This window comes from Macaca thibetana, chromosome 5 (assembly GCF_024542745.1).
Source record: "Macaca thibetana thibetana isolate TM-01 chromosome 5, ASM2454274v1, whole genome shotgun sequence".
Lineage (NCBI taxonomy): Eukaryota > Metazoa > Chordata > Mammalia > Primates > Cercopithecidae > Macaca > Macaca thibetana.
The window spans coordinates 109,546,838-109,562,505 of NC_065582.1; the positions used below are offsets into that span (position 1 = coordinate 109,546,838).

A 15,668-nucleotide genomic window follows, 5' to 3' on the forward strand; every position below is an offset into this window, starting at 1 on the left:
GCCTCTTAGAAGAAAAAACCCTATCAAAGTGCAGGGGACTCCCAGAAAATGCAACATTCATTCAGGTCAATCAATTCTGTCAAAAGTTCATTCAATGAAAATAGTACCAAGTGGGTACTTGACTGCTTAGTCAGTTTAGTCTCCACAGCAACTCTGAGGTCACAGATAAATACAGTCTCAGGCATGGGAGGAAATCTCGTATGTATTCAGTGAGGCAGTAGATACCCCTCTGTCCCCGACTTGCTAGCTGTGTGACCCAAGGCAAGTTACTTACCTTCCCCACCCAGTAGCTTCTCCATTTTAAAATGGGTTATCAGAAGGTATTGATCCTCTGGGTGTGTTGTAAATGCTAAGCTTAATATTCACTCATGATGGCTCATGCCTGTAATGCCGGCACATTGGGAGGCCCAGGCAAGGGGACTGCTTGAGCCCAGGAGTTTGAGACCAGTCTAGGCAACATAGTGAGACCCACTCCCAGCAAAAAATAGAAAAAAGTTAGCCGAGTGTGATGGTGCATGCTTGTAGTCCCAGCTACTCAGGAGGGTGAAGTGGGAGAATCACTTGAGCTCAGGAGCTCAAGGCTGCAGTAAGCCATGATTGTGCCATGCCACCATTACACTTCAGCCTGGGTGACACAGCAAGACTCTGTTTCAAAAAAAAAAAAAAAAAAACACCCTGTAATGGTATTACCCATACTTAAAGTCTTCTCTATAGGAGGTAAGAATGATATTTCAGGAGTATAAGGAATCTTGATGTCACCTTATGGAAAGGGGATGAGAAAGAAGATGAAAAAGGCTTGTTTTCATTTTGCCAGAGTCGTGGATTGCAGTTCTAGGTCTGTTTTGCATCCCCATAGTCCTAAACAAGTGTAACTTCCAGAGCCCAGGAGGAATTCTGGATGAAATATCAGCCACGAGTAGGACCGTGACAGCTGTAGGTCACTTGGGCCATAAAGTTAGTTAATGGGGAAGACAGATGAATGAGTGTATTGTGGCAACATATCAGAAGGTCTGAGGCATAAATAGTGTTGGAAAATAATAAGACAGTTGGTTCTTGAGGATCAACATTGCAGGGAAGGAGAAATGCACAGCAAAAGACCACGTTGTGATTTTGGACCTTGGCCGGAGATACACATTCACTCTGCCCCTCTCCTCTTCAACCTCACCTTCCACATCCCGTGACCTGGTGGGATACCAGTGGGCATGAGATCCCATCACAGAGAGGAGTTTGAAGAGTCACTAACAAGCTTGTAAAGAACAGGTACTTTCTAAGGAATATTCACTCTTGCAGCTGCATTCCTGGGGCTTAAATATCACACTGTTTCCCACTGACAAATGATTTCGGGTAGGGAGATCTCGTGAACTTGTACTAATGGCAGACACATTTGAATTTTTTTCTTTTTTTTTTTATTCTTAAAGCTAACTGCTGAAAGCAAATGTGAAAAAAATTTATCTCCCTCTGTTTTATCTCTGGGAGAAGATAAAAATACGAGGTGTTTTAATTTGGCAGTGATCTGGGCGCCTTCCGCTGGCCTGTTTTCCTTTTGCGAAGAGCTCCCACTTTCCGGACTGCCGTTTCTTTGATCTTATATTCTCTCTGTTCAGGTACCCCTTTGTGCCTACCTGAATCGTGTGTAACAAATCATCTTAATTACTTCAGGCTTCGCTTCCTCCTCCAGTTCTCATTTTCTGAAATTCCTGCGATGGCTACCAAATAACTCAGTGTGGGGCTCCAGCCCTTGGAAACAGCACCAGCAGCAACCAGAGGAATTTCAAAGTTAGTTAAAAGGCACAGGAGGAGTGAGGGAATTGAATGAGAACCTTCCTACCCACCCTGGTTTTCAGCCTGGAGAGTTAGAGCTGCCTCTACTCCAATTCCATGTGCTTTGCAGGGCTCAGCCCTCACACCTTTCCTCGTAGAAGAGAGAATAATTAATGTCGTGACTCCTTGGCGTGGTAGCTAGAGCCCTGCTGTCATCAGCAGTGCCCCAAACGCAGCAGGAACACGTACGGTATTTCAAAGCCCAGGCAGGCAGAGAAGCGGGAAGGAACTGGTGGCGTGATTTGACTTGCGGGAGCTCCCCGGCGCAGCCAGTAGGAGGCCCAAGCTAGGCGGAGAGAGGGTCGTGGGGAAGCGGGGCGCTCCCAGGACTCGTCACTGGGTTGGAGCTGGCCCGCTTGTGTGGCTCCAGTTCCAGGAAGGCCGGGTGGCGTGGGGCTGTCTTTTAAGCGGCCGTTTGGAAGAAGAACCTCTGGCGGAGAGGTGCTGAGGCAGGCTGGACTGTGATCCTGCACGCCCGGCGGCCTAAGGGGAGGTAATTGGGGACCGCGAGCTGACACTGCGGAAAAGAAAATGTAAGCCGCGCAGCCGCATCAACGCCTTCCTGACAGCGGTGTCTGTTAGTCCACGGCGTTCGCTCCTAAGGGGAGTTGCGAAAGACCCGTTCCGGAGGCATTTCACGGGGCCCCGTAACACCCGGGCGAGTGAGCTGCTGAGAATTGCATGGCTCCTTGTGGGGCCAAACGGTTCTAGGAGAGCTGGCCGGGCGGCCGATTGCTTGGACGTCCCCCTCCCCGCCTCAACTCTGCTTGCAGCGACATTGGGAGGTCCCGTTAGAAGCTCCTTGGGCGGGATCTGTCCACCATGCCGCGGCGCGGAGTGGGAGAGGTTTCGGTCTCTGCCAAGGGAAGGTGCAGTTGAGTGCATCGCCGTGAAGACCACGCTGTGGGGGCCTGTTGGGTTCGATAGAAATTTCAAAATCAAAAATTTTCACCATCCTCGTTGGGTGATGGTTTGTAGAATATTTTTGAGGGAGTCTAGCTTGAGGCGGACAGACACACTCATCTGGTACACTCTTTTTCGAGAACATGGTGATAAAATAGGTAGGGTCTAACGGGAAGGTGTCACTCCACTCCCTTTCCCAAGAGGGCTTCGAGGGACACCCAAGTGACCAGGATGTGGCTTCTCCTGTGATAGCCATCTGAGAACTTTTTTCTCTGTTCTTTGCTTGCTTCTAGTCAGAAAACATGGCCTGTGTTAGGCGCCCTAGGAGACAAAGTGGATTAGACCTGGGCCTAACTCCAGTTTTTTCTTTTAAAATTCACTCCAGTTTTTTCTTTAAAAAAATAACTCCCCAGGTGTTTCTAATGTACAGCTGTTTTTTGTTGGGAATTACTACATTAAATTACCTTGAAGACTCTTCTCATTTCAGATATTTTTTAGTTTCCTAATTGTTTTTCTAAAATTTTTAATTTTTTAATTTTTATTTTTAGTAGAGGTGAGGCCTCCCTGTGTGGCCCAGGCTAGTCTCAAACTCCTGGGCTTAAGCGATCCTCCCACCTCAGCCTCCCAAAGTGTTGGGATTACAGGCCTGAGTCACTGTGCCTAGCTTCCTCTAGTTCTTGAGCTCTTCTAGGTCCACTAGATTCTCTTTCACCAACATGAAGTAGGATCATTTTAGTTAGGGTCAAATTATAACCTTAAATTCCAAGTGACACTGTTCTTTTGTGACCACTAACCCCCCAAAAGCTATTTTTCTTGTGATTTCAAAACTTCTCCTCTTAAATCATCCTGCAAATTTTACTGAACCTCTACTACATACCAGAGGCCCCATTCTAGGCATTGGGGAAAAATACAATGGTGCAGACAAGGAGCCTGTTCTCATGGAGCTTACACTCTGGAATCAGATCCAGATCAGTAGGAATTTCCTCTTTATTTTGTTTTAGTCTCTTTCTTAAACTTTCAACTATATTCTTCTGGTCACTCATTCCCACTTCATCCTAGGGCAGAAACATAAATGAATCCACTTTTATACTTGGTATTATGCGCTGAACGTTTTTGTCCCTCTCAAATTCATATGTTGAAATTGAATCCCTAATGTGATGGTATTTGGAGGTGAGGCCTTTGGGAGGTAATTAGGTCATGAGGAAAGAACCCTCATGAATGGGATTAGTGCCTTATAGGAAGAGGCAGGAGAGCTAGCTCATGTGCTTGCCACCTTGGGAGGATACAACACGAAGTTGGCAGTTTGCAACCTGGAAGAGAGTCCTCGCCAGCACCTGACCATGCTGGCACCCTGATCTCTGACTTTAGCCTCTAGAATTACGGGAAATCTGTTATTTATAAGTCACCCAGTCTATACTACTTTGTTATAGCAGCTGGAACTAAGACACTTATCTTTTATCTGTAGGAAAATGCTAAATCAGATAATGGCAACCACCGTGAACTATAGCATCTCAAGGGTATTATGGGGTCTCCATGGCAGATGAGAGAAATATCTTTTTATCACTAAAAATGTTGAGCACTCTAACCATTTGGATGTATATTTTTTACTCTCTGTATTTAAAAGTTAAGTCTCATTTTCTACTTGTAGTTGACATCTGTTGTTATCATTTACTATTCTGTTACGTGCTGGAAGGATACATTCCCTAATCTTCCATTTTTGTGTGTAGGGACTTTTTCAGAAAACACTCCTAGCTCCTTGGTTCCCTGTATCCCCCTCTTCCCTTCCCCTCAAGGGAGGAAGAGTGAGCTACCTGATGGGTGAGTTTGGGTGCAGTGGCTGAGCATGTGACTCTTAGCCCATTTCTATTTTCTCTTTGTCACCTACAAATGTACAAACAGCTTTCTATGCTCCTCCATGCCATACATGACAGGAGCAGGCCCCCATGGGAGACTGCATGTCTGTGATGGGGGCAGGCCCATCTAATTTAGGAATTAGCAAGCTCATTTGGTTAACAGACCTAAAGCCATGTAGTAAGGCTGACATTTTAAGACTTTTCTACTTGGCTCCTGGGTCTTTCTCTCAACTGGCTCCAAACTAGGGTGGGGCATTGAGCTTCCTCAAACCCCAACAGCACCCATATCTCAATTCCCTCTAGAGAACCACCTTCTCCAACTCACAGTAAGTTTGAATTAAGCGAAACTGTCTCCACACATGAGACCCACAATTAGTTCCCCTTGGCTACAAGATTTGTTTAAGGATGAACATAGGGCCCAGTCGGATCTAATGAATCACAGTGATGTTTTTCTCATTGAGGAACTCTTAATTTTATCTGCTGGACCTAAAGGAGGGTGTAGGGATTAGAGGCATTGCTGCCATCCCATTGCAATACGAAGCCAAGAGACGTAGAAAAATGCTCATCATGCCATTGGTTGAGTTCAGGATTCAGTCACATCTGAAACTTATTCTACCCCTGGATTGTTCATCTTAAGTGAAACAATAAGTTCCCTTTGTGCTTAAGCTAGTTTGGGTCAGTTTCCTACTGCTTGCAATGGTGAATAGATCAGTCGTTATATTATTTTCACATTGTTAGTTTTAATTGATTTTAGATCACCACAGATCACCTCAATTACTCATGTTAGATCCCAGGTGCTAGAGATGATTTTAGAAAGTGTTAATTAATAGCAGGAAGATACTTAGGTTTTAATGTTGAAATGTTATTATTTTAGGCACCTTTCATTACCTATTTATTTGTTATTTTTGGCTAAACGATTCTGATGGGGTACTTGACTACAGTAAGTCTTTAATCAAGCTTTAACAATGCAATCACTTTATTGTTTCGTTTTGATTAACTGGAGAAGAGCAACTCTTGTTCTTTAAAGTCATAATGATCATTATAAATATCCTTAAGGAAACAACAAACTCTTGAGGAAAGTTATTTTAGTTACATCCCAACATAAAAGACTTGAAAATTTTTTTTTTTATTATACTTTATGTTCTAGGGTACATGTGAACAACGTGCAGTTTCGTTACATATATATACATGTGCCATGTTGGTGTGCTGCAACCATTAACTCGTCATTTACATTAAATATATCTTCTAATGCTATTCCTCCCCCTTCTCCCCACCCCACAACAGGCCCCGGTGTGTGATGTTCCCCTTCCTGTGTCCAAGTGATCTCATTGTTCAATTCCCACCTATGAGTGAGAACATGTGGTGTTTCGTTTTCTGTTCTTGTGATAGTTTGCTGAGAATGATGGTTTCCAACTGCATCCATGTCCTTACAAAGGACACGAACTCATGCTTTTTCATGGCTGCATAGTATTCCATGGTGTATATGTGCCACATTTTCTTAATCCAGTCTGTCACTGATGGACATTTGGGTTGGTTCCAAGTCTTTGCTATTGTGAATAGTGCCGCAATAAACATACATGTGCATGTGTCTTTATAGCAGCATGATTTATAATCCTTTGGGTATATCCCCAGTAATGGGATGGCTGGGTCAAATGGTATTTCTAGTTCTAGATCTTTGAGGAATCGCCACACGGTCTTCCACAATGGTTGAAGGACTGGAAATTTTTTACTGGGAATTCTGGTGGAGGTGGAATATAACCAGGAGGGTGTTGAGGTGTGGATGGGCAATGAGAAGAGAGAAGGGCCTTCTGGGAATGGGGAAGAAAATCAGTGGAGTCGAGAGTAAGGCACATTCATACCTGCTGAGGTGGAGACGGCTAGTTGTCCGAAAAATAAATAAATAAATAAATAAATAAATAAATAAATAAAAGTGAGTTCTCCCTTTCATTTTTTATAGAATTGCTGTTGGGAGGTGGCTGTTCATCCAGGGACTATATTTTCAACACTCTTTGCATCTAGATATGGTCATGTGACTTGTTCTCACCAGTGAAATGTGAGTGGAAGTGATGTATGTTACTTCTATGCCAAGGCTTTTAAAAAGTAGCCTACTTTTCTGGTACATTTCCTCCTTTCATCCCTACATCGTCCTTCTAGTGGTTAGTAGGGGCATAAACTCGAAGAAGCTTGGCTTCCTGAATCACTAAATGAGAGAAAACTTGTTTTGATTTTTTTTTTTTTCAAGAGACAGGGTCTTTGTCTGTCACCGAGGTTGGAATGCAAGTGGGGTGACCATAGCTTACTGCAGCCTCGTACTCCTGGGCTCAAGTGATCCTTCTGCCTAGGCCTCCTAAAGGTGCTAGGATTACAGGCATGAGCCGTCACACCCAGACTGGACTATTTCATGAAAGGGAAATAAAGTTCTATTGTGTTTGGCCACTGTATTAGGCTGTTCTTCCATTGCCATAAAGGAATACCCAAGACTGGGTAATTTATAAGAAAAGAGATTTAATTGGCTCAAGGTTCTGCAGGCTGTACAGGAAGCATAACACTGGCATCTGCTTCTGGGGAGGCCTCAGGAAGCTTTTACTTGTGGCAAAAGGCAAAGCAGGAGTAGGCACTTCACATAGAGAAAGCAGGAGCAAGCCAGAAAGAGAGAGAGGCAGGGGAAGATGCCACACACTTTTAAACAACCAGGTCTCTTGAGAACTCACTATCGCGCAGAGAGCACTAAGCCATAAGGGATCCACCGCCGTGATCCAAACACCTCCCACCAGGCCCCACCGCTAGCACTGGGGATTACATTTCAACATGAGATTTGGGCAGGGACAAATATCCAAACAATATCAGCCAGTGTGCATTTACAGATATATTTAATACAAAAATATCTCAGTGATTCTCAAAGTGTGGTTTCCAGACCAGGAACATCAGCCTCACTGGAGACTTGTTAGATATGCAGATTCTCAGGCCCCACTCTTGACCTCCTGAATCAGAATCTCGGATCCAGAGATGTGTGTATCTGACAAGCCCTCCAGATGGTCCTAATGCACACTCAAGTTTGAGGACCACTGCCTTGTGCCGTCCCTACCAACTTCATCGCCGCTCTAACTGATCAGTAGACATGGGTTGTTTCTCTCCTCAGCTTTGCCTTTTCCTGATTAAAATCTCAAAGTGCCTTAAGTTCCTGAGCTTCATTAGCAATGGTGCCGAAAGTTAAGGATAATGTTGAAAAATCTTGTGCATGTGGGAAGACATTTGGTGAGTTTGAAGTTCTGCTGAATTTTGAGAAAAAGAAACATCCTAAAAGCTTAAGAGAGCTTAAAAACAACTTTTGTTCAGTTCTAAACATTAGCACTTTTTATAAAAGGGCATATATCCTACCTAGAACAGGGGTCACAACCCAGATGCCCCCCAGGTAATCTAATCCAGGGGAGTGGGCTGAGTGGAGGGCAGCTACCCGTGTGAAGCAACAGCTTGTTGTTAAGAATGTGGGACCAGTGACTTCAGGTCTAAACATTATTAAAGAAAACTGCAGATTTGCATTTTCATTTTACATCTTCTGGTTTGTAAATGTTAACTCGCATTAAAAAAATCCAATAAACAAAACCAAAAATTTTGTGTGGGTCGAACATGCCTGAGTGTTTAATTTGGCCCCTGGGCTGCCAGTTTTACAACCTTTGTCTGGAAGTACCAGGGAAGCAGTCAGGCTGGCTAATGTCTCCTCTCACTCATTAGGAGGCAAAATAACTTTTACACAAACGATGAGCTTCAAAAGAGAGACGAATAAGAGCTGTACAAAGTAGTTGCCAAGGTAACATCTTGCTGATCAGAAAGGGGCGACAATTGGGTTTTATGTAGACGCAGTGGGAGAATGAAACATAATCTTTCTCTGTCTTCTTTCTGTTTAAGATCGGTGTGGAAATGGATGTGGACGCAGTGCTGCTGCCTGAGATTAGCAGGAAGCAATTCTTTTCCCATTTGGAGAGACCCCAGTGAGACCTGATCAACTAGCAACATGCGGAAGTCACACCATTAAATCTTCCAGTTTGCTAGCAGCAAATCAATGAACTCTGATAGCTGCTGCCCTAAGCTAGCATCCAGGGAACTGTGGACAAGCTATTTGATACCTGAATTTTAGTGAAGGAAAGTTAAATTTTTTCTTAAAGCAGGGCGGGAGTGGGGTTGTGTGGGGAAGATTGTATTAAGCAGTGAGAGAAGACGGTTGGAGTTTTGTAGAAAGAGAACTGGTTGTTTTAAATTGTATCTTAAATTTATTGTAGAGCTATTGGTAATCAGTGTTTTGTTTTTGTGTGTTTATATCAACCAATTAATAAGAAAGGCTTTTATTTTTATTTCATTAATTGTAGCTGAACTTTATTTTTTATTATAAATATAAGGCATTATTCTAGGGCCTGGCAAACATTGGCAGCCCCTTTTTTTTCTGAGCAAGATTATACCTTGGTATGTTTTCACCACCAGAAGATGAAAATTTGAGAACAGTGAGAGACAGATGCTTGCCTGAGGAGTTTTATTTTCCCTTTAATCCTTACCAAATATACAGATATTACCTATATTGCCTTGATCTGCTGTCTGAAGGTGGGTTTCTTCGATTGTTTGAAGAATTTTGGGCACTAGAGGTGCTTACTTTGTGATGGGAGCAAATAACAAGGTGTTGCCCATGACATGGTCAAGCCTCATCTTCAATTAGCCACCTATCTTGGCCATGTTTTCATAGAGGTATATCTCATCCCTTTTAATAACTGCAGAATCTTGGACATTTAGAGGTCTCCAAATATTGGTTGTCATTTATGGTGATTCTTGTTTTTGTTATTATGATAATGTTGCAATAAATATCCTAGCAACCTATTTTTGCTTACATATAGAGTATTTTTGAAGAATAAATTCCTTCATGTGAAAATGAAGGGTCAAAATATAAATGAATTAAAATTTCAGTAGTCAATTGCCCTACAATGTAATTACAACAATTTATACTTCCACCAGTAATTCATGAACTCTGCCTTACTATATAATATTTCTAATCTTTCCCAATCTGATATGGAGGAACATGTTTTATTATTCTAATTTTTTTTTCATTAAAAGAGAGACTTTGAACACCCCTCCATGTGTTTCAAAAACATTTGTAGGCCAGGTGTGGTGGCTCTCTCCTGTAATTCCAGCACTTTGGGAAGTGAGAGGATTGCTTGAGCCCAGGAGTTCGAGACCAACCTGGGCCACCAACCTAGACAAGGGAGACCTCGTCTCTGTGAAAAAATAAAAACATTAACTGGGTGTGGTGGTGTGTGCCTGTGGTGCTAGCTGCTCAGGAGGCTGAAGATGGGAGGACTGCTTGAGCCTGGGAAGTCGAGGCTGCAGCGAGCTGTGATGGCACCACTTCACTCCAGCCTGGACAACAGAGTGAGACCCTGTCTCAAAACAAAACAATACAAAACAAAACTTTTTTTTTTTTTCCAGTAAATGTTTCTTTATTGATTTCAATTTCTAAGTATTTTTGGTATTTTTTTTTGATTGACTGAAGAGCTCATTATATATTAAGCAATTTAGACTTTTGTTTTTGTTTTTGTTTTTGAGACAGAGTCTCGCTCTGTTGCCCAGGCTGGAATGCACTGGTGCGATCTGGGCTCACTGCAACCTGTCTCCTGGGTTCAAGCAATTCTCCCGCCTCAGCCTCCTGAGTAGTTGGGATTGCAGGCACCCACCATCGTGCCTGGCTAATTTTTGTATTTTTGTAGAGATGGGGTTTCACCGTGTTGTCCAGGCTGGTCTTGAACTCCTGACCTCAGATGATCTACCCGCCACGGCTTCCCAAAGTGCTGGGATTACAGATGTGAGCCGCCGTGCCCAGCCCAATTTAGACTTTTTAAACCAACTTTTGAAAGTTGGTTTAAAAAAAAATAAATGACTGGGTCATGTTCTAACTACTCGTAGTCTCAGCCAAACACAATTGCGGAAGGCCTAGCCAAAGGCTCTTTACTCAGTGAAAGTTCCATGAATCTCAGGCACAGAGGATAGTCTGGAAAGACCTAACCTGCACATGCAAATCGATTAAGAAAGACGAAGTCTTAGGCTTATATGGAGCTAAATAATTGCATGTTTAATGCAATGCCAGGGTACAGGTAATGTTGATTGGAGTTGGAGGGGTGATGTGTGTGCTGGGTGAGGAAGTCAGGGCTGAGTCCTAGGTGAGATCAGTAAGAGTGATGTGTATTTAGGCATCTGAGGGCTGGAACGCCCACGACAGGATTTATTTTCATTCTCTTTCGAGGAAAGCCATGCTGCCTTGCTGCTTCTTGCTCGTGCGTAGAGCACTTGGTGTCTTGCGAATCCCCTGTGATGCCGGTGCCTTTCCAGGCCAATGCTTTGCTTGTGCTCAGAGGATGCTTGCTTGGGCCCTACCAGACTATCTTAGGGATGAGAAGCAAATTTTCTTTCCAGTGCTCTGTTTGGGCCCCCCACGGCATTTTCTTTCATTTTGGGTTCCATCCTGGCCTAAAGCTCCCCATGAAAGCTAATGGCCATTGGAGTTAACCCAAATTTTCTCCTTTGGTATTTATAAAAAGCAACACTGAAAAACCTTGAAATTAACTAACAATAAAAAAACCATTGATCGGTTCTTTCCTGGAGATAGTTCTTTCTTCTCAAATAGGCCACTTTGCAGACTGGAAATCACCCCAATCCTCAAATTGCCTAATATGTTTCACATGTGATTCCAGCAAATTGCTGTTTGCATAACACCTTGGTGGGGACTCACTTAAGGCTAGATTTGTTAGTGTATTTACTGACATTTTCACATGATGTTTTGAGCTGCCTGAATAATTGTAATATTGGCCAGAAAAAAATCAAAGTAATGAAAGGTGCCTACAATTATTCATATCTCAACATTATAAGCCTTAATTTCCTGCCTGAAGGGTGGTACATTATTCATTTTTAAAGTCATCTCTAGCCACTGAGAGTTTATGGTGATGTATATAGATGTTTTGTACACTCCAAAAAAAAAAAAATCAATGACTATGAATATCACAGACTGTCAAAATAGCTGGTGTGATTATAAAATAGTGAGATCAGCTAAAGACATCAGCTCTCAGACATCCAAATTGTAAGAGGAAAATGAAGACGAAGAAGGCGGAAGTGAATTGCTCAATGTCTTGTGGGTACCAAATAATAGAGTCAGCATCTGCCCCTGCCATACTCAAGATTTTGCACTGTTACTTACACACATTCATTCCTCTTTTTGCAGGCTTTGTCGGGCCAGGAGATGGTTTTGTAGCAGCAGAAGACTATAAACTGGGCTTTGGGAGATAGGATCTCTGGTTGTATTCTGGCTGTCCACACTCTGAAAGAGGACCTTGACAGGTATTGCCATAATTGGTGGCTAAGTTTCTAGGTTAGCCAACCTATGGCAGATTGGGAAGTCTTTATAATGTGAATAAACAGAAAAAAGTTTACTTGATCAAAAAAGATTTTTTCTCCTGGTGGAAACTGCAATTATTAGAGCAACTCTTTAAGTGCCCATCAATATCGGGATGCATTTTAACAGGTTAAGTACTCTTCTAACTGGGATGAATAGTGCATTGACAGAAAAATTAACACACAAGTTCTTATATCCTGCTTCTCTTATATCTAGTCACATAACCTAATGTGAATGTTTTATGCCTTTAAGTGCTGATATTATGGAAAAGCCTTCTAAAACTGGATAAATATTATTTTCCAAGGCTGACATCAAATATCACATCTTTCTCTGATTTTCTTGATCCTTCCTTCCAAAAAGAAATAACACCATATATATATATTAGTATAATCCATTTTTAATTAACATAAAATTTCTCATTTTACAGAGAATTTGAGTATCCTACCAATATACCCACAAAAGGATGAAAGAGGATTTGGAGTCAAGGGAAAACAAGGGCAATAAAATAGATCCTTACCACCTACTCTCATACAGTTGCTAGAAGAGGACTGCACATTTGGTTCTAAGTTTCTGGAAGATAAAGCCAAAATAGAAACACTACTAATTATAAAATTTTGGTGTATCCATAAAATAAAAACAAATGAACTGTTTTGAGAAAACTCTTTCTGAATCTGAGCTCTAAAAGGAACTTCTCTATGGCATCCTTAGAATTTGAGCAGGCTGTGATACAGGGGAGAAATCCCTCGACATTCCTATATTGGGTTTAGATCTAATTTCACTCAGTAGTTTTTAAATGTTACTCCTTGTAGACAGATGATAAGGTGCCAAAGTACAGCTGAGTGAAAGCGGTTCCTTTAAAAACTAGAGGCTGTAAAAAACAAGGCTGCAGATCATGTTGTTTTAGTTCTTTTTAGATTTTTTAAACTGAATTTTGCATCTGTGTACATGAAGAATAAATTGTAGAATATCTAAAGAAGTGGATGGGCTGCTTATCTTTTAGAACCTCCATAAATTATTTATTGTAAGTATGTTTGATAAGGATTGTACAGCTGAGAGTTCAAGGTTGCATTTTTTTCCCCCAGCAAGAACCAAAAGTGCAGATAACATGCAGCCAATTAAGGACAAATCTGTATGGTTTGTCAATCAATCTGTCAGAATGACCCTGAATTGTAGCGTTTATCGCTGGTATTATAGACATCTGTGTCCCTGGCATAACTGCATCCTCTTCAAGGGCAGGAATTGCTTCTTTTCCAGTTTTGCACTCTAGCATCCAGCATTATGTTTGAGACCTAGCATCACTTGGCAAAGATCAGAGCCCTGAGGAATCAAAGGCAGGAAACATAGGCTAGCTAAGCTTTGAAGGAAGTGAAAAGAAAAAGAGGCAACAAAGATGGGACCATGGAGGACAGTCTGAGAAAGCAAGCTCAGGGCGGAGGGGGGTGTTCCAGTGAAGGGGTGATGAGTGGGGCCTCACACATGGAGCAGATAACATTGGCGCATCAGTTGATTTAAATGAGCAGAATGGAAAGGGTCTAAAAAAGAGACGTGGAAATGAGTAGAAACATCCCTTTCCTGTTGGGCCAGCTATTGTCTATGGTTAGTCCTTTTGCCATCCTTATTTCCTCTCCTCTGAATTGCAAGTTGCTGGAAACATGAGAAATGCATTCCTAGCTCCCTTGGTTACTGGGCTTCAGTTAGCATTTGCCAATGAAGGTGAGCACTCATGGGAGATTGGAAAGTGGTAGAAAGGGAAGGCCATTCATCTGGCTGTGACAGTGGCAGCAATGGGCAGTACCGTGGGTGACTGGGGCTCCAACAGCATTAGTGGTGGCTCCAGCATCATCAGTGGGAGCTTGGGCTCCTGGGTTCCTGCTCAGCAGCTATGGTCAGTAGCTTCTGAGAGGGCCTCCTCTGATCCTCACCTCTTGGTATTCATGGCCTTGTGTAATCCCCTTTGCTTGAGTAACTTGCTGCCAACCAATAGAATATGGCAATGTTGAGAGATGCCACCTCTCTGACTAGGTTGCAAACGATTGTGACTTCTGTCTTGTTGGCAGACTCTCTCTATTTGCCTTTTGGTTTGTGTGCTCTGAGGAGGCAAACTGCCATGTTCGGGAGACCCACATGCCAAGGAATTGAGGGCAGACTGTCCACAGCCAGTGAGAAACCAAGGTCCAACAGCCTACAAAGCGCTGAATCCTACCAATAACTACGTGAACTTGAAAGTGTATCCTTCCCTATTTGAGCCTTCAGATGAGTGTAGCCTGAGTGACAACTTAATTGAAGCCTATGAGAGGCCCTGAAGCAGAGGAAGGACCCAGCTAGCTCACACCTAGATTTCTGATGCATAGAAACTGTGAGATAGCGTGTGTTATTTTAAGCCAGGTTTGAGATGATTTGTTACACAACAGCAATAGATAACAAATACGATGGCAGAGCTCTGTTCCAACAGCAGTAGCAAGCTTGTGCTTGCCGGCTCTGTATCACTCCACATTCACCTCTTTGCTTCTACAGCTATGGGACAATAGCAGCAGCATCATACAGTTGCCGATTTCTAGGTAATGCCTTCTTCCACTTAACCTGTGTTTTCAAAACCTTTGTCACTATTTTCCTATATTAAATTCCTCCATAATATCAGAAGAGTGACTAACGTATGCACACAACTATTTTTCGTGATAGGGAGGTAAAGGGAGCATTGCCGTATACTAAATGCAGTTATGTCTTTTTAGATGTTTAAGAAAGTGAAATGCACCTTTTTTCAAGTGAATACATGTTTGCCTCTCCGTAGGTCTTGGTTTTTGGGAGAAGGTCAACTTCAAAAGATAGAGTCATCAGCACCTTCTTTCTTTAGTGTGCTTGGCTGTATATCCCTGCCCACCCACAGGCAGCAAAGGCAATGCATGAGGGATTCTGAAGGACACACAGCAGCTGCTTCTGTTTTCATGTGGGAGTCCAAGGAAGTATAAATGCTGCATGCTCCCTGTAACTAGAATAAAATATTATGATGTGTGTATAAGGGCAAACTCCTAACTCAGCAGGTGAACAACCATATCGACTTCATTCCCCCTGGAGATTGAAATTAGAAAGAAACCTACATATCAGGCCACAGCAGCCCTTGATGAAGCTCAAAAGAGAGGTGGCAAACTCACAGCTACACAGCAAAAACCAAGTCAGAGGCAGCAAAAGCTGCAGCTTGAGAACAAAGGGAAAGAAAAAGACTAGTCAAAGAGGCCATATCTACCCACCCACAGAAAACCCGGAGAAGAAAATGAGTTACATTTCTCCCACTGGAAGGCTTAGGGGAGGAGACATTTAGGAAAGCCACAGGGGCAGAAAATTAGATAGTTTATCTGAAAAAGGAAAAATGAACTAAAGTGTGCTTTTGATAGATGACTGGAAGTGAGCACAAAGGCAAAACACCAACGTACACTTGGCATCTGAAGAATGCCTTTTATCCAAAGATCTTAGAGCAGTTTTAGTGTATTAATTTACTTGTGAGATACTTAAATTATTATTCGTTCGTTTTTATGTGGCATTTTATTCTAAAATTTGCTAAAGATTTTACAACTCAAGTACATTGGTTATTCCCCAAACAAGACTCTAGATGTAGTGTGGCCATTACTGTATGACACATGTGGACACTGACCCTCAGAGATGTCAGGAAACAG

The 15,668-nt window shown here is 42.5% G+C and overlaps 1 protein-coding gene and 1 long non-coding RNA gene across 3 annotated transcripts in view; one reads left to right on the plus strand and one right to left on the minus strand.

Moving 5' to 3' along the window:
- Nucleotides 1-15,668, minus strand: part of SPINK2 (serine peptidase inhibitor Kazal type 2) — a 467,655-nt gene that overhangs the window by 368,768 nt on the left and 83,219 nt on the right. The window lies entirely within an intron of this gene.
- LOC126955066 (uncharacterized) lies at nucleotides 2,090-12,651 on the plus strand. Of its 2 annotated transcripts, none has more exons than XR_007725797.1 (3): nucleotides 2,090-2,354; nucleotides 8,484-11,945; nucleotides 12,428-12,651. It is a non-coding gene; the product is annotated as an uncharacterized LOC126955066 (long non-coding RNA). The 2 variants fall into 2 exon arrangements; XR_007725798.1 differs by lacking the exon at nucleotides 2,090-2,354 and adding an exon at nucleotides 6,539-6,630.